General features: G+C 34.2%; 2 pseudogenes across 1 annotated transcript in view; both read left to right on the top strand.

Moving 5' to 3' along the window:
- The first annotated feature begins 3,138 nt into the window (after positions 1-3,138).
- Positions 3,139-10,943, top strand: LOC149181280 (oligopeptide transporter 4-like; annotated as a pseudogene).
- Positions 10,944-12,080: 1,137 nt separating this feature from the next.
- Positions 12,081-19,826, top strand: part of LOC149181279 (oligopeptide transporter 4-like) — a 51,484-nt pseudogene continuing 43,738 nt past the window's right edge. The window contains exon 1 of the transcript XR_016257532.1: positions 12,081-12,522. The product of XR_016257532.1 is annotated as an oligopeptide transporter 4-like (transcript). The remainder of the gene's footprint in view (positions 12,523-19,826) is intronic.

Here is a 19,826-nt window from a genome sequence, read left to right as displayed (position 1 = left end):
AGATGAATTAGAGGACATTGATAAAGAAAACGACGAGGACAAGGAAGAAGGCGGTGAAGATGACAACGCGGAAGAAGAAGAAGATTTAAAGCCAAGAAAGTCAAATCAACTTGCATCTAAGAAAGGCAACATTGTACAAAGAAGTGGACCTATTGGAGAGCATCTTCTTGAGTGCAAGCAACAATAAAGCACCAAATACATCCTATATTATAGGCTAATGTGTGCGGTCATATATTTGTCCCAATTTCATTCTCTTCCTAATTTTTTTTTTTCAGGGCGTCCTTGCAAATGAGCATATTCTTGAGTGCAACCAACATTAAAGCACCAAATACATCCTAAATTATAGGCTAATGTGTGTGGTATATTTGTCTCAATTTCATTCTCTTCCTGAAAGATTTTTCAAGATGTCTCTGCAAATGAAAGAATTTGTCATAATATCCAAGATATATCGAATAATAATCTTGAGTGAGACTTGAAACCTGGTGGGGGCTCTAACAACACCCCACTTTTACCAACTTGGCATTCCACCATTGAGAAACCAGGTTTGGGAAATATAGAAAGCCCTGGATGTTTGATTTTATGGCATATGGAAATGGACAACTTCAACAGAAGAAATCGCAGGAACAACATACCACCATTGTGAAATGAAATCACTTAATAGCATACTTGCCAATTGCAACAGTCTAAAAAGAGGCAGTGGGATAAAACAGACCACATATAATCCATCTTCAATAAGCAATGTTTTCAATTGAGTTTTGCTCGCTTGTCTATTTTTCCCTTTCATGAATTTTTGAAACTCTCTCCTTTTTCGTGTTATTATTTTCTAAAATATCCAAAACCCAACCCTTGAATCAACAAATTTGTTATAGTTTTGGATAAATTATTTACCACCAATATTCTTTGTAGCACCTTTCAGGCTTCAAACAAAGTTCTGCTAAAGAACTTCCAAGCTGAACATTTTCTCCACTTTACCTTTCTTCTTTTCAAGTCCTTTCCTGATGTTTGTATGCTCCGGGAATGAACCAAAACAAGAAATATCATTAGAAGGAACAACAAAAACTTTCGTATCAACATGAGTTGATTTATTTTCATGATGTTTCAAATATTATAGATTTGATTCCTCAATCTCTTATTGTTGTACATTTTGATAGACTCTGAGTTGAGCAAAGTTACTAAGAGAGAAGCAGAACAATTCCTGGGGGAAAATGGGGTGCACAGAAGCGAAAAGGAAATGGGCGCATTTGCCATTAGTTTATGTTAGGACTTCAAATTAATTCCACTTAATGTGTTTCCTAGCTAGATGAATTAGAGGACATTGATGAAGAAAACAATGAGGACAAGGAAGACGACGTGAAGATGACAACGCAAATGAAGAAGAAGATTTAAAGCCAAGAAAGTCAAATCAACTTGCATCTAAGAAAGGAAAAATTGTACAAATAATAAGCAAACCTACTGGAGAGCATCCTCTTGAGTGAAAGCAACAATAAAGCATCGAATACATCATATATTATAGGCTAATACTTGTGGTCATATATTTTTCCCAATTTCATTCTCTTCCTGAAACATTTTTCAGGATGTCTCTGCAAATGAGCATCTTCCTGAGTGCAAGCAACAATGAAGCATTGAATACATCCTATATTATAAGCTAATGTGTGTGGTATATTTGTCCCAATTTCATTATCTTCCTAAAAAAAAATTCAAGATGTCTCTACGAATGAAATAATTTGTCATAATGTCTAAGATATATTGAATAATAGTCCTAGTTGAGACTTGAAACCTAATTGGGGCTCTAACAACGCCCCACTTTTACCAACTTGGCATTCCACTATTGAGAACCCAGGTTATGGGAAATATAGAAAGCCATGGTTGTTTGTTTTGATGGCACATGGAAATGGACAACTTCACAAGAAGAAATGGAAGGAACAACATACCACCATTGTGAAATGAAATCACTTAATAGCATACTTGTCAATTGCAACAACCTAAAAAGAGGTAGTGGAATAAAACAGACCACAGATAATCCATATTCAATGAGCAATGTTTTGAATTGAGGTTTGCTAGCTTGTCTATTTTTCCCTTTCATGAATTTTTGAAACTCTTGTCATTTTTCCTATTATGATTTTCTAAAATATACAAAACTCAACCCTTGGCTCAACAAATTTTCTATAGATTTGGATAAAGTATTTACCACTAATATTCTTTGTAGCACCTTTCAAGCTTCCAACAAAGTACTGCTGAAGAACTTCTAAGCTAATCGTTTTCTCTACTTCAATTACTGGACTAAAAATCGTAGAGGGAGTTGTTTTTGGAGGGAGTTGTTTTTGGAGGAAACTTTTTACAGCTGGGTAATTAAAAAAAGTTATAATTTAAATTAATTTCTATTCATTTTTTAAATTTAAATAAAGATTACAAAATACTTATTTTATCATGGATTGATATCTATTTGTATTCATAACCATTTATTTTATATAATTTTACTAATTATATATAATTTAATAATTTATTTTATATTTATATATAAATTTTTATAAATGGTTTTGATTTTATAACATTATAATTTTATATTGAGATTTAATTAAACACTCTATTAATAATAATTTTATTTTCTATTAAAGGGGTGGATAAATCAACTCAGTGACAAACAAAGATATATATATATAAATAAAAGATTAATATAGACTTAAGCGCATATACATTTATTTATTTAATTAAATAAAATAAACATGTACCAACATTTTAAAAACTTTTAAATAAATATTGGTATAAAGCGATAACTTACTAATACCACATGCCAAGTAAACCATAACTCATGTTCATATAACACATTTATATGTTTTTCTTTGTAATTAATCAATTTAATTTAAAAAATAAAAAACATAATTACTTCTAAAATAAATATCTATTTTTAATCTTAACTATTATTAAATATATTCTAAAATATTATATAAAACTTAAATCCCTACTACCCAATTAATAATTTGAAAACCCTCTACCATAATAAACCTACATTCCCCTCCCCTATAATTCTTCACTGAAATGAGTGACAACCCTTAGTTTTTCCACCCTCAAGTTTGACTTATGGGCAAAGTTGACTTATTTACTAACACATGTATCCAAACACCTTTAGCTCCTCTATACATGGATGCTCGCGTAGAGAATATAAAGAGAAAGTGCCCTCAAGGAGGAGTTACCATCTGTCCAAGCAAAGTCTTCAGGTATAATCACTTGGAGACGGTCAACATAATTAAATGGTAATTATAACATAGATAGAGTTTGTAATTTTTTTTTAATTAAATGGTAATTATAACATAGATATAGTGTGTAATTTCTTTTGCATTGTAATGATTTGGAAGTCAGTATCACCGTGTAAATTTATTAATTGCACTCAAAATGGTAATTCTAACCTAGAGATAGTAGTTTGTTTGTAAAATATTTTATTTGTATTTTAATATTTGGAAGTTAATTATATTATGTAAATTTATTAATTAACTTGATAAATATGTCTGTTTGATAATAGAATTTCTAGAATTTTAATTTAATTATTAGTAATTATTAGGTGGATGGTAGAATCTATTTAACTTCCATGGAATATGCTAGAATATTCATAGTAGTTAATTCACAAATCAAAGGCTAAGATTTATTTCTAATTATTAAGTAATATTTTTTCAAATTAATTAATTGAAGAACAAGTCATATCAACGCTTGTCATATTAGGCATGTGGTATTGATGAATCATGGTATTATGAGGAAAAACTACACAGAAGTTAAGAATATACATGGTAAAGTGGGAATGAATCTCTATAGTTAAGAATATTTTTGCATGTTTTTTTTAAATATATATGTTAAACTCATATATTAATTCTTCTTCTAATTAATAATAATTAAAAAAGAGTTATAATTTACAAAAAAATATGGCATTTTTTAATTTAAGTAATATGAGATGATTTGTGAGATAAGTAGTATTTTATCTTAGATGGATGTCTAGTTACATTTACCAACCATTTATTTTATATAACTTTAATAATTTTATATATAATTTATCATTTTAATTTATATTTATATATTATTTTTAATGCTGTAATCTTATCAGACTGCTTTTTTGTCCCAGAAACCATGGAAATTTTGACAATATTTTGATAAAATCGGGCAATGATTTTTGTAAATGGAGATTATAGCTGTCAAATTTCAAGATTTTGAATGTCCCAAGGTTTTTGATGGTGCTGAATGCATTTCCACCATCAAAAATATGATTGGATTACCACGATAAAAAAACATGATTCAAACACTACTACTGTAAGAGTTCTTGAACTATTTTTAAATACTATACAACGTTTTTAATTTATAAAATTATTTTTTATATCAAAATTTTATTAGATAGTACATTAATAATCTTTTTATTTGATTAAATAAATATTAATAATCCTTTTCTTTTCTACTGAAGGGGTGGATAGATCAGCTCAGTGACTGACAAAGATCTCAACCTATAAGGATAGGTTAAGTCAGGCTATTCAGGTCTAAACAGGTGTTTGTTGTTGTGGTGTAGAGAATTAGAATGGCAATGGAGAAATCATTGAAGTGAGTAAAGAGGAGGAGAATGAGAATTCACCAGTGGAGAAGGTTGCAATTGTTGGAAAACATTAATAATTCCAATCAGCTACTTTAAATGCAGAGTCTAACTTCTTCTGGAGAATTCGACGGAAGTTTCGAGAGCTAGATAGCTTCCTGAAGAAGCCACCGACTCCAAAAACTTCTCCACTGTATATAAAAATCCTCTTTGGAAATCAAATGAGCAAGTGTTCTGTGTGATTGTGCTTGTGCTGTGTTCAATAAGCTGAGTTTTGTGTTATATGTTGCGCTTTCTGATTTGGTGTCAGAGCGAGGTGAGGTTGAGTGCTGTGAGTGTAAGGTTCTTGTGTGGGAGTGATCAAAGTTAGAGTGAGAGATTGCTGAACCAGTGTGTATGTGTGCAACACAAGCTTTTGGTGAAGGGTAATTTGGTGGTCAGAGTTTTTAGCTTGTTTGATGGAAGAGATCTATGCATTGCCGTGAGAGCGCTATTGCAAGAGGAGTTGTTGAGAAAGTGCAATATGTGTGAAGTTCGAAGGGAGTGCTGGTGAAGAGCTGTGAACTTGTCTGTAATGCAAAGTTGGCCCGCAGCATCTGAAATCCAAACAAAAAATTGATTCTTGCTTCAGTTTTGCGGGTGTGGAGCTGAACTAGAAGTTCCTGTGGTATTCTTGACATTGTGTTCGGTGGTAATTTCATAAAATTTCAAATTTTGTAGGCGAAAAAGTCACATATAAATTATTCCTTATCTTTTGCACCTGTTTTACTGTTGTTTCATTGATTCTTGTGGATTTTCGGTAGTGATCATATATTGCAAGGGTTAAATCTTGAATGTTTTTTTCATCTTTATTAACCTAAGCTTCAAATTTGAAATTTGAAGAGTAGTTACAGTCTGCGTGGAGAAGTTTGCTGGTGTAGAGGATGATTAAGGAGACAACATTGGTGCATAGAAGACTCCGTGTTGTGCAGTTCTGGTGAGAATTTGTTTGCAAGTGGAGCCATTGTGATTGTGCAGTCAACTGGTTCGTGAGCCATTTGCTGCCAATGAAATCTAGCTGAAGATTTTCAATTCCCAAGGAGGAGTTGTAGCCCAAAACAAGCGAGTGGGGCCAATATTTTTGTTTTTTATATTAGCTCTTCAAAGTTCGTTTGACCAATGATTTGAAAGGTTAAAAAAAGAAAAAAATCGTATTCCAAAGTTGAAAGGTTAAAGTCACGTAGAGTTGTTTATGTTCTCCGAAAAGGCAGCCATATTATCCAATGATATTGGATAAAATTTTATGATTTATGCTTTAGGGTTTATATTTGTGAAAATCAGTAATTTTTTTTTTGGTGATTGGTATGGTGAAAATATGTAACATGGCTAATGTATTGGCATAATCTTATTTATCTGACTCTAACAAGTTAGACGATGAAAATTATGCAAATTGGAAGTTTAAGTTGCAGACTTTGATGGAAGGCAACAGTACATGGACGATTGTGTCTAGGGCTGAAGTTAAGCCAGTGTCCCCTCAAGCCACAGATGTTGCAATTCAAGATTGGGAATGATGGGAAAACAAAGCAAAGGTGCTTTTGTAGATGACAGTTAAGGGCAACATTATTCCACACATTAGAGAGTGCAAAACATCCAAGGAGACATGGGACACTCTCAAAAATTTGTATGAGACGAAGACTACAAATCAAATATTGTATTTAAAGAGTAAGCTTCTTTCAATTAAGATGGAAGAAAATGAAAGTGTTAGTAATTTTATTTCTAGAATTAAAGATCTAAAGGATAAATTAGGTGACATTGGTGAATCAATATCTAGTACAGACTTGGTTACTATGACATTAAATGGAATGCTTGATGAATATCAAATGTTTATAACTGGTCTTTCAGCTAGAGAGAAGGCTCCTACTTTTGATGAGTTGGCAGGTATACTTATGCAGGAAGAAGAGCGGAGAAGAAGCCTTAAACAAAAATCTCCCAATTTAGATTTGGCATTAATGGCCAAAGGGAAGCAGTCCTTCAAAGGCAAACAATGGGAGAAAAATAAAGGCAAAATGCCACAGGTAAAATCATTTCAAGGTACACCTTTACCAAGGACAAATGCCAAATCAAGTAGAGATGATGTGTGTTATTACTGTGGAAAACCTGGTCATTTTGTTAAGAATTGCATGAAAAGAAGGTTTGATCAATTTAAACAAAGAAGGCACTTAGGAAATTATGTTGATAGAGATGAAGCAATTAGTCATGACTTTAGCAATCTTAAATTGTTTGTGTCCAATGCTGCTTTATCAGCAGAAACTAATGATGATAATGCTTGGTTTATAGATTCTGGTGCATCAATCCGTATGTCATGCAAAAGAGATTGTTTGATACTTATCATGAGATTAATAATGGTGGACACATCTATTTAGGAGACAATAGATCACATGAAATTAAAGGATATGGTGATATAAGTGTTATGACGCCTAATGGACAAGAAAAACAAATTCAAAATGTGGTGTATGTTCCAGGATTAAAGAAGAACTTAATTTCAGTCTCTACTATCACAGATCAACATTTAAAAGTTGAATGTGTGAAATCACATTGTTTGGTAAAGGATGTGTAGGACAACTACAAGGTTGTTGCAAAAGGAATGAGAGTTGGAGGCTTATACAAGTTGGATGCAATGAAGAATGGGCATCAAGCTTTGGCATCAACAGGCATGTCAACTATAGAGCTTTGGCATCAAAGGTATGGACACTTAAATCATAATGACCTAATGTTACTACAAAAGAAATTGATGGTAGAAGGTCTTCCAATTATTAAGGGTGAACACTTTGAATGTGAAGGTTGTGCACTAGGAAAACAACATAGGGAAGAATTTCTTATGCATGAAAATAGAAGAAAACGTGAAATACTTGAACTAGTGCATACTGATGTATGTGGTCCAATGCAAACTAAGTCACTTGGTGGAGCATATTACTTTCTTATATTTATTGATGATAGCACTAGATACACCTGGGTGTACTTTATAAGAAACAAAAGTGACGTGTTTGAATACTTTAAAGAATTCAAGAGTATGATTGAAAAGCAAACAGGACAGAGCATTAAAATTCTTCGATCAAATAAAGGTGGTCAGTACACTTCAAGAGCTTTTATCAAATATTGCAAACGAAATGGAATTATGCAACAATTTACAGTACCACATACACCTCAACAAAATGGAGTAGCTGAGAGAAAGAATAGAATATTAGTTGAATGTGCTCGTAGTATGTTAAAAAGTAAAGGACTTTCTAATAGTTTTTGGGCTGAAGCCATTAATACAGCTGTATATCTTAAAAATAGAAGCCCTACTAAGTATCTTGAGCACAAAACACCATTTGAAGCATTTTATGGTTTTAAACCTAAAGTTATTCATTTAAGGATATTTGGATGCAAGGCCTTTGCTCATATTCCTAAAAAGGATAGGAGAAAGTTAGATGCCAAAGCCATCAAATGTATTTTTATTGGATATTGCACTGATCAAAAAGCATATAAAATGTATGATCCAAGTACTCACAAGGTCTTTGCAAGTAGAGATGTTATATTTCATGAGCATGTAGATAAACAAATAAAAGAAGATGAACATAATATATGGCAGTCTCCTTATGAAAACTTTAAGGAAGAAGAAGAAGTTGTGGAATCAACTCAAGTACAAGAACACATGGACATTCCAAAAGACACATCAAGGAATCAAAGTCCACAAAGAAGTGATGAAGGCACTCCATAGAGAAGAAAAGGAGAAGGTACTCCACAAAGTAATGAACCTCTAAGAAGGTCAACATGACAAATTCAAGCCCCCATCAGGTATAAATATTATGCTTTAATGTCTCAAGTAATGACTGTTTTTGAGCCCTTAAATTATGAACAAGCCAAAAATCATAAAGAATGGATGGAAGCTATGAAAGAAGAATATGAATCTATAATGAAAAATGAAACTTGGGAATTAACAGAATTACCTAAAAATAAAGTCCCTATAGGATCAAAATGGTTGTACAAGACAAAATTTAATGCAGATGGTAGCATAGACAAGTATAAGGCAAGATTGGTTGCAAAAGGTTATTCACAAAAAGAAGGTATAGATTATGAAGATACCTTTGCTCCGATTGCAAAAATGAATACAATCAGAATAATGATAGCATTGGCAACTAATTAGATGTAAAGTCAGATTTTCTAAATGGTGACTTAAAAGAAGAGATTTATCTTGTTCAACCAGAAGGATTTGTAAAGAATGGTCAAGAACATCTTGTATGCAAGTTAAAAAAGGCCTTATATGGACTAAAACAGGCTCCCAGATATTGGTATGAGAAAATCGACAAATTCTTCTTTCAGCAAAGATTTAAAAAAAGTAAAAATGATCCTAATTTGTATGTCAAGATAGATAGAAATGGGGATATAGTATTGCTCTCTATATATGTTGATGATCTAATAATAACAGGGAGTGCTGATAAATTGATTACAAATATAAAAATGAAGTTATCACAGGAATTTGAGATGAAGGATCTTGGTGAGATGCACTATTGTCTAGGTATTGAGGTATGGAGAGATGATGGAAGACCCTTAATCATACAAAGCAAATATACAAATGAAGTACTAAAGAGATTTCATATGAATGGATGTAAAGCAGTGAGTACTCCATTGGAACAAAATATCAAATTAAGAAGTGATGATGGAACAAAAGAGGTGAATGGAACATTGTATCGACAATTAGTGGGAAGTCTGAATTATCTCACTACCACTAGACCAGACATTGCTTATGCAGTAAGCATACTTAGTCAATTCATGGCTAAGCCTCATGAAAGCCATTGGATAGCTGCAAAAAGGGTCCTTCGATATTTAAAGGGAACTATCAATTTTGGTATTGAATATACTAATGCTTGTAATGTTGAATTGACAGGTCATTCTAATTTTGATTGGGCTGGAAATCCAGATGACAGGAAATCCACCACTGGATACATCTTCAATATAGGATCGGGAGCTATATCATGGAGCAGTAAGAAACAGGCAACAATTTCCTTGTCATCAATTGAAGCAGAATATAAAGCATTATGTAGTGGCACCTGTGAAGCTATATGGCTCAGAAGAATACTTGAAGATGTTGGTGAAGGTCAACAAGAACCTACAGTGATCAGATGTGATAATCAAAGCACCATCAAACTGGGGAACAATCCTGTATGTCATGCAAGGTCAAAACATATAGACACACAATATCATTTTGTAAGAGAAAATGTCCAATCAAAAGAAATTTCTCTAATATACTGTAATACAAATGAGAATGTAGCTGACATATTCACTAAGCCTCTTGGGAAGGCAAAATTTGAGTTTTGTAGAAGTAAGTTATGTGTTGTAGAAAATCAAGATTATATTGTAAGCCTAGCTGAGACTTAGACCAGCAAGCATGAAAATTAAGAGTATGTTTACATTGTCTTATATATTGTGCTATAGTATATTTGTCATATGGTTGGAATTAAGGGGGAGTGTTGGAAAACATTAATAATTCCAACCACCTACATTAAATGTAGAGTCTAACTTCTTTTGGAGAATTCAGCGGAAGTTTCGAGAGCTAGATAGCTTCCTGAAGAAGCCACTGACTCCAGAAACTTCTCCACTATATATAAAAACCCTCTTTGGCAATCGAATGAGCAAGTGTTCTGTGTGATTTTACTTGTGCTGTGTTCAATAAGCTGAGTTTTGTGTTATATGCTGCGCTTTTCTACTGAAGGGGTGGATATATCAGCTCAGTGATGGACAAAGATCTCAACCTATAAGGATAGGTTAAGGCAGGCTATTAAGGTCTAAGCAGGTATTTGTTGTTGTGGTGTAGAGAATTAGAATGGCAATGGAGAAATCATTGGAAGTGAGTAAAGAGGAGGAGAATGAGAATTCACTAGTGGAGTAGGTTGCAATGACTGTGAGTACAGAAGACGATCCAACTATTCCTGTATGGACATTTCGAATGTGGGTTCTGGGAATGCTTTCATGCGTGCTACTCTCATTTTTGAACCAATTCTTTTATTGCAGGAAGGCACCACTTATCATCACACAGATTTCAGTGCAGGTGGCAGCGCTTCCCCTTGGGCGTTTCATGTCCTTGGCTCTGCCAAAGCGGAGATTCAGAGTGCCTTTGTTAGGGGAGGTGTCTCTGAATCCAGGGCCATTCAATATGAAGGAGCATGTCCTCATCACAATCTTTGCCACTGCAGGGGCTGCCTTCGGTAATGGGTTGGCCTATGCAATGGGCATTTTCAACATCATTAAGGTCTTCTACAAGAGGAATATCTCCTTTTTACCAGCTTGGCTCATTGTAGTAACAACTTAGGTATTAGGTAGTGTTTGCAGTGAAATATATTATTTTTTAGATTGTGTGTGATTACAGAGGAAGTTATTAATAGAGAATGGATTTAGTGGTGAAAAAAATGTGTTTTTTAATAAGAAGTTTACAAAGTTAAATTCCAAAAGATAGAGTAAGGAAAAAATGTGTTTTTTTAAGAAGTTTATGAATTTCACTAATTTAAATTCATAAAACCGAGGAATAGAGTATATACATTTCGTTTACAAATTTAAATTCAAAATAATTGAGTAGAAAAATAGAATATATACACCTAGGGAAACAAATAAGATTTGAAACAAATAAAATTTGAAACAAATAAGATTTGAAACTTAACATTAACAACCATAATCACCAATTTGCTTCTTATTATGATAAAACAAAATATTACAATATATCTTCTTACCGTGGTAAAATATATATTTACAGTATATGTGTTTTTACTGTGGTGAAATAAATATTTACAGTATATCTGGGGACATCACAACCATCAAAAATGCGATTCAAACACTGCCTCTATAAAATTTTTTGAATTTTTTTGCTCAGATATTCCGGCCACTTTTAGCCGTCCTCCGCCTGGGTAGACTATTCCAAAGTTTTTTAGCTTTTTAGTGTGTTTATGTTAATGTATTTACTATTTGATAAATGGTTAAATTTAATTAATATAAATTTATTTTATGTATCCATATAACATGAGTTTAGAGGGAATTAGATATCATTGGCATATTTTTACTAAGTAACAAAATGAGCTTCTAAGTTCAATTATTTTTCTTTATCAAATTCCACCTTGTTCGAGTATAAATAAAGTTCTTTATTATATTTCAAGTAAATTATGTTTATGTTAATAAATCTATTACTTAATAAATAGTTAATTTTAATCCATATTAACTCATCTTAAGCATCAATGTAACATGATTCTAGAGGGAATTACATATCACTTTCATACCCTTGCGATGAAATTGATAAATAAATTTAATGAGCCAATCCACCTATTAAGTTACTTTTCATTTAATTATACATTGAGAATTGGTAATGGAGAAGGTTGTGTTTGACATTCAGGTTATTGCATGAAAAACACTAAGGAAAGGGGATGTCTTGTACTATGTTGAGAATTGGTAATGGAGAAGGTTGTGTTTGACATTCAGGTTATTGCATGAAAAACACTAAGGAAAGGGGATGTCTTGTACTATGTTCTTCTTCATTGTCATGACCTGCAGCCATCTAATTAACAAAAATCTACAATCTAATTAAAAATACTCATACTACCAATTATTATATCAGATTCTGAAATATTCCAAAAAATTTACAATCTAATTGATAATATCCATACCATCAATTATGGTCGGACATGCATTTATGGTGCAGGGAAATATGGGAGCACACTATAACAACATCCAAAAACAGTAAGCCTGATATCCATACTAAATTGATGCGCAAATACCCTGATATCCCAAAATGGTGGTTCTACACTCTCTTGTGTGGGAATCTGGCTGTTGGCATCGTACTCTGCGAGGTTTGCAAGGAAGTGGTACAACTACCATGATGGGGTTTACTTTTTGCTTGTGCTATTGATTCATCTTTCACTCTTCCCATAGGTAGCATCAATGCTACTACGAATCAGGTAAGTAAATGGATTTTCAATTTGCTTGAGATGAAATTCTATTGGTCGTTTTGTAGATTTTATGGGTTGTTTTGTATACTTTATCTTCTTATTTTGTTTTGGCATAGCAACCAGGCTTGAACATTATCACAGAATACATAATGGGATATATCCTCCCTAGGAAGGTCTATGGTTACACGAGTATGCAACAGGCAGTTGCTTTCCTGTCAGACTTCAAGCTCGGCCATTACATGAAAACCCACCACGCTCTATGTTTCTTGTCTAGGTATGCTATGTTGAAAATACTCACTCTCCAAAGTTTTATGCTTATGGCACTCACCCAACTTATGAACATAAGAATCACGTCTTGTTTTTTCTTCTCTTCACTTCTAATATCATTTTAACCTTCTATTGGGAAAAGATCTAGATAGTAATTTCATATTGAAACATAAATAATTATAAAATAAGTAATAGCAATTTTTTAAGTAAATCAAGCCTTAAGGATAGGTCAAGTGGTTGATTTTCTGTTGCTAAGTATCTTGTCAATTGAAAGGTCATAGAATCAAATCTCTTCTACCCCTTGGGTTAGGCCTCAGCGCATAAGCGTGAACCATAATTGAAAAAAAAAACCTCTTCAAGCAAATTAAACTTTAGATTGTCTTTCTAATTAATCACATCATGAGGATTTGGTCCAAGTTCCCATCTAATATGGTTCATCCTCAGGACAAAGATTCAAAACCACATTAGATGGTTCGAATTGTCCACCAAATAGTCATAATGTCATCAATTCGAAAAACAATCTCGTTATTATTATGGATCACAAAAGTCTAAAATCTAGCATTGCTTTTGTTTAGCTTCAAATTTTGCTTTACTATTATAAAACTCTCCAAACATATTATAGATAAATACACTGTATTATAGATACACATTAGAATTAGAATTCTTGTTCTTTATAACAAGGTATTCCATTTTTTAGAAAATCATAATGAATTTTCCATATTTACTTTATTTGCAGAAAAGTTAGTTGCTGGCTACATTTTTTCTATTCTGTTTACTGATCTCTTGTGGATGCAATGCAGTTTATAAGCACATTCGTGGCTGGAACAGTCAACCTAGGAGTTACATGGTGGATGTTAGAGTCGGTGAAAGATATATGACAAACAGATCTTTTGCCTCCAAGTAGCCCATGGACATGTCCTACTGATCATGTGTTCTACGATGCATCAGACATATGGGGTTTGGCTGGTCCCAAAAGGATACTTGGCAAACTTGGAATGTATCCCTAGTTAAATTGGTTCTTATTGGGTGGGGCAGCTGCTCCAGTTTTGGTATGGTTAGTGCACAAGGTCTTTCCAAATGTCAAGTGGATTCCTCTAATCAACATGTCAGTTCTGTTGGGAGGTACGACCAATATGCCTCTATCTAGTACACTCAACTACACATCAAGGATCACCGTTGGCATCATTTTCAACCATTTTATCTTTAAATATCGCAAGGCTTTGTGGGAACGTTACAATTGGATGCTAGTGTGGCTTTTATGGATATATTGCTATACTTTGCATTGGGTATGGAAAACATATCCATAAATGGTGGGGAACAAGAGGGGAGAATTGCCATTTAGCTATCTGCCCCACTGCTAAGGGTATCAAAGTGGATGGTTGCCCTATGTATTAATTCTGATTTTGCATTATGTTTTTCACGTTGGCAAATATGTACATGTATATGTGTCATCATCTCATATCAATGTATAAGTGAATACATAGTTTTCTATGATATAAAATTCAGTAAAAGCCTTTTCTACATTCATTTCTTTACTTTGTTTAATAGCATATATTTTTATTAAATAATTATTATAGAAAGAAAGTGTGCACCTACATTTTTCACATCACCAACCCAATAAAGAGAAATAGGACAAATCATTTAAAACTTAAGCTTTTGGCAATGGTTATAGATAGTTCTTGCTCCAACTTTTGTTATAGGTTTGAATAAATAATATTTTATTGCTCATTCAGGGGAGCTTGGATTATTATCATTGAATTATCCATTTTATTATAATTTAATTAAAAGATTTATTTTGTAATAGAAACTTAATTTTTTTTTCTCTTTTTTTTTATAGTATTTTTTTTTTGTTTTTTAAAAGTTATTTCTAGGTGGGGGCTAGTTCTTTTATTGGATGGAAGAATATAGATCCACCCATAATGGGATGTGTATCCCTAAGATTTGTATGACACTCGGTTGAGCCTGGAGGCCCTTTGGGAAGTTTAATTCACCAAAGTGGATTCCATCCTCAAGCCCTCCCCACGAGGTTTAAACCTATGATCTCGCACAGTCTAAACCCACACAAACCAAGTGGTCTTCACCTCATGGGTTTTTTTGTAACTATATTGAGTTTGTCTATAATTGTGCTTACAAATTTTGTGATTAGTTACTTGCTTCAATCTCACAGACACCTACCCTTTTGGTGACATATCGTCTATTCCTTAGACTTTCAAGTTGCCCATTACTTTCTTATGAAAGGATGCTCTTTTTAGTAAAAAATATAGTTGGACAATTGACTTTCAAGCAACTTGTGAGCTTATTAGAATTGAGTGTTATTTCTAATTTGGAAGAAAAGAAATGGCTCTAAATTTAATCAAAATCAACCCATTTAGTTGTTCTAGTGGATTTTCAAACCTCTAATTTGTATGAATCTCTATATGTAGATTGTGCTCTAGGTGTAGAAGGTGAAATTGGATGTGGCACAACTACACCAACTAGTGGAGTATTGATCTGAAAATGAAACTACTTGTATTTGCTGTGCAAGGTATTCATTTCCATTAAATTATATGTGCAAACTGTGACTGATGTCTTGCAATTGAAACAAAGTGTTTTTAGTAAATTTTTGAGTCTTATGTGTGAAGGAGGATTATTTCAATTTACTGTTTATCATATTAAATCTGAGAAAAACAGCAAGATAAATTCACATAATATAACACAGTAGTTGATAAGGCAGTTCACCCCTCCTGGGCTATATCTGCTGGGTTCAAGCCCCCCAAATGGGCATGTCCTTGCTCCTAATAAATGCTCAAAATCGTTATACAGTGATAAGAAAGCCTAAACATGCAAAATAAGCTGTGAAAATGAGTTCGGAACACAGAAAACAGTCAAGAATGACTTTTTTTTTCACCTCCAATGGCTAACCATAGCTCAATACAACGCCAACACTCTCTAGGCCCTGATGGCTCTCCAAGCTTCTTCGCTAAAAAAACACCTGAAGATGAGCTTTGTTGGCTCTGAAACCTGTACCATTGGCTCTAGAATGCTTAGAATACCCAAAATCAAAAACAAATTCATCCAAAAAGGATCTCGCTAGCTAAAGTTATGACCTCTAGAAGTTTTCTTCAGTTTCCCCTAAAGAAACTCCACTAAACTTGGTTGGACTGCAATTAGCTCCGCTATTTTTGGTAACTGCGCCTAAATTGGCAGACTCTGCCTAACTGACCACCAAATGGACCATCATTGTTGGTGGTGTCTTCGCTCATGTGACCACATGAACGTAACCGTCTTCGCTGGGTTTAGGGTGTGGTTTTCGCGCCCAGGTCATATGGTTAGGGGTTGGCCCCTTTTCCGCCCCAACCAAACTTTAACTAAACTTCAAATATGATATGAGCCCTATGGTTGTTAAGAACCAACGTTAGGCAGGCTGGTCGGGCCTGTGGGCTGGCGGCCACCCGACCCGGGGTTGAATCCTGCGAAGTGCACCAAAATTTTACCACAATAAACTTTGTAGACTTGGGGCCACGTGGCGGCCTCCGGGCTTGCCATGTGTTGGCCCTTGATTGGTCCTCCAAAACGAAATATTCCCGCCAATATTCCATGGAATATTCTTCAAAATATATATATATATATATATATATATATATATATATATATATATATGTATATATTTTTTTTTTAAATTCAAATTTTGCAGTTTATTGGGCATTTTCAAAATGCGATAACTCCTCCATACAGTGTCGGATTTGAGTGTCGTTCACGACTACAGGATCGTTTCGACGAGGCCTATCCAGTTGTTCTAGTTTCAACCAATTCTGAGCAATTCAAAATTTGAGCATTTTTTCCACTTAGGACATGATCACCTGATCACACCTCCCAAATGGGAAGCTTTTGGACCCCAAAAGCTCTCTGATTACTGAAAATGAAGACGAGGAGACTGATTCTCCACTCTTCCAACCTTGAATAACTGAAATCTTCCCGACTTCATCAAATTGAGCTTCTCATAAAAAGATAAATTTTCCCTTGAATTCACTGACCGACTGTTGCTAAAATTGATTGAGTCATGATGCAAATTCTTGAAATTTGTAGAACAACAACTATATTTTGCAGAAAGCATACTGTTTCTACAATGGTCAAACTTCAAAGAAAACTTAGAATAAATTTCACCTTGCCAACTGTTCACATGGCGAATTTTTGTTGAATGAGCCCTGTACTTGCGCTGAATCCCGACCAAGTTTTCTCGCCATACCAATCTGCGATTTTGAAACCAACAATGACCCATGCTGAACTGTGTGCCCACTTTGCTTGTATGCTTTTCCTTCTCATGGAATCTTGCACCGCTTTGCACCGACACTTCGTTCTCTGCACCGATCGACACCAAAGGTATCTTGTGCAACCTTTTGTCATCTTCTTTCAAAGACAAACTATTATTAGATTGAAACATACCATCATTTATATCAGCGATAATATGAAAAGGAAATTGTACAAAATCTTGTTGTTTAACCATCAACAAAGTCAGATTTTGACTTGCATTAACTAGCCTTTTCAATTGCCCTGCATGGACTAAAGAAGATTCTAGCTTCTTCTTATGTGCTCTCACAATGTACTCTTTTCCATCCTTGAACAAGTGATACTTATTCTCATGGCGATGGAAGATTGCCTTTCTGTCAAATAAATATGGACTACCCAATACAACACGTGTAATGTCAAGCGGTACTACATCCAGTTCAACCCAGTCAACATAATGAGCTTTTATGGTGAAGCACAAGATGCACTTCTTTGAGACTTGTAAGTTTGCATCCTTGCATATCCACCCAAGTGGATAAGGCTTTGGATGTGGAACTGTCTCAAGTTTCAGCTGTTTGACCAAGTCTTCTGAGATGAGACTAGCTTGAGATCCACTATCAAAAAGTGTGTCTATCTTTATGTGGTTTGAGATTATCCTCACATGAAATAGCTCTATCCTCCTCTTTTCATTTTGAGTTTCTTTGTGACAGTTTAATGTGCTAGAACTGGGATTTGTTTCTTGTACAACCTCTTTCCCCTTTATGTTCTTTAATACCATGGCAATACTTTTTGTCTCATCACCTGATTCAGACCCTAAGTCCTATTCAACAGTTGCTATAGTTTTTTCCTTTTCTTTGGTTTTGTCTTTGGTTTTATATTTCTCTGGTTTCAGCTCCGGATGAAGCTTCCAACAGTGGTCTTCATCGTGGCTTGTTTTTGAACAGTTCTTGCAAAAGAATTTCCCTTTTTCCTTTCTAGAGTTTGCAATCCTTTTTCTTCCTTTGCCTTTAAAATCACTACCCTCATTTCCATCAAAAGTGTTTTTCCCTCTAGTCTCTAAATGTGTAGCTTGTACACAAACTTCGTCTAGACTAGTAGGATTGAACATAAGGATAGTATGTTTAAGGTAGCTGTGCAAACCACCTATATATTTTAGCAAAGTGTCTTGACTTTGTAAGTCTACCCCTAATAAGAGTGCTCTTCTCCTAAACTCTTGGGTGTATTCTTGAACACTTTGTCCTTTAAGTTGTCTAAAACTTTGCCAATTCATTATAGCCTTTTGTAAATGAGCAAGAGGATAAAATTGCTTCTTAATTGCGGAAATAAATTCAGCCCATGATAAAGTAATCTTACCATGTTTCTTAATTTCATCCTTGGTCTCAGCTTCCCACCATACCAATGCTGCTCCTTCCATCCTTAAAGAGGCTAACTGAATATTGGTGTCATCATCATGTAAGTTTTGAATCCTTAAATAAACTTCCAACTGTCTTATCTAGTTGTCAAGTTTCTTTGCATTGACTTCACCATTAAACATGGGTAATTCAAATTTAACATCTAGCTTTAAAAATGGATTTTTTCCAGAAGATTTAGACTTATGAGGTTGATTTACCGAGGTAGAGGATGAAGATGTAGAGGAAGAGGATGATGATGGAGATGGTGGATCACCATTTCCTCCATGTACTTTCTTTGAATTATCATCACCTTTCTTTCCTCCTGAAGATCCCACTCCTTCTTTCTGATGTTTAGACCCTTCTCCAACCAACCTATCATTTGTTTCCTGGTATAAGATTCTTACCATCTCAGTGATGTCCAAAAAATCTTTTCTGAATACCCGTTCTTCTTCTCTTGGATCCATGTCTTCAGGAACTTCTCCTTCCCTTTCAGACATACTTGAAGCTTCTTTTAAGGCTATTGAGGGTGAATCAGAAGGTGGAGATAATGGCACCCTGGCCCTCCTTGGTTGAGGATTATCTTGTGCTCTAACCAATTGTCCTTTCCCTCTTTGAAGCTTAAGCCTGGTAAGCATTAAAACTTGCAAAACAATAAAAAATATCTTTGCACAAAACTAATACTCAAAACTGAGCTCCGATACCAACTGATTTGAAAATGAAACTACTTGTATTTGCTGTGCAAGGTATTCATTTCCATTAAATTATATGTGCAAACTGTTACTGATGTCTTGCAATTGAAACAAAGTGTTTTTGGTAAATTTCTGAGTCTTATGTGTGAAGGAGGATTATTTCAATTTACTGTTTATCATATCAAATCTGAAAAACATAGCAAGATAAATTCACATAATATAACACAACAGTTGATAGGGCAATTCACCCCTCCTGGGCTACATCTGTCGGGTCCAAGGCCCCTAAATGGGCATGTCCTTACTCTTAATAGACGTTCAAAATGGTTATACCATGATAAGAAAGCCTAAACAGGAAAAATAAGCTGTGAAAATGAGTTCAGAACATAGAAAATAGTCAAGAATGATTTTTTTTTTTACCTCCAATGGCTAACCATGGCCCAATATAGCTCCAACACTCTCTAGGCCCTGATGGCTCTCCAAGCTTCTTCGCTGAAAAAACACCTGAAGATGAGCTTTGTTGGCTCTGAAACCTATACCATTGGCTCTGGAATGCTCAAAATACCCAAAATAAAAAAAAAAAATCATCCAAAAAGGATCTCCCTAGCCAAAGTTATGACCTCTAGAAGTTTTCTCCAGTTTCCCCTAAAGAAACTCCACTAAACTTGGCTGGACTGCAGTTAGCTCCGCTATTTTTGGCAACTGC

Source organism: Pinus tabuliformis, chromosome 3_2 (assembly GCF_031772625.1).
Source record: "Pinus tabuliformis cultivar Carrire ecotype Pingquan chromosome 3_2, CPIR1, whole genome shotgun sequence".
NCBI classification, from domain to species: Eukaryota; Viridiplantae; Streptophyta; class Pinopsida; order Pinales; family Pinaceae; genus Pinus; species Pinus tabuliformis.
This window is presented reverse-complemented; position numbering and strand designations above follow the sequence as displayed.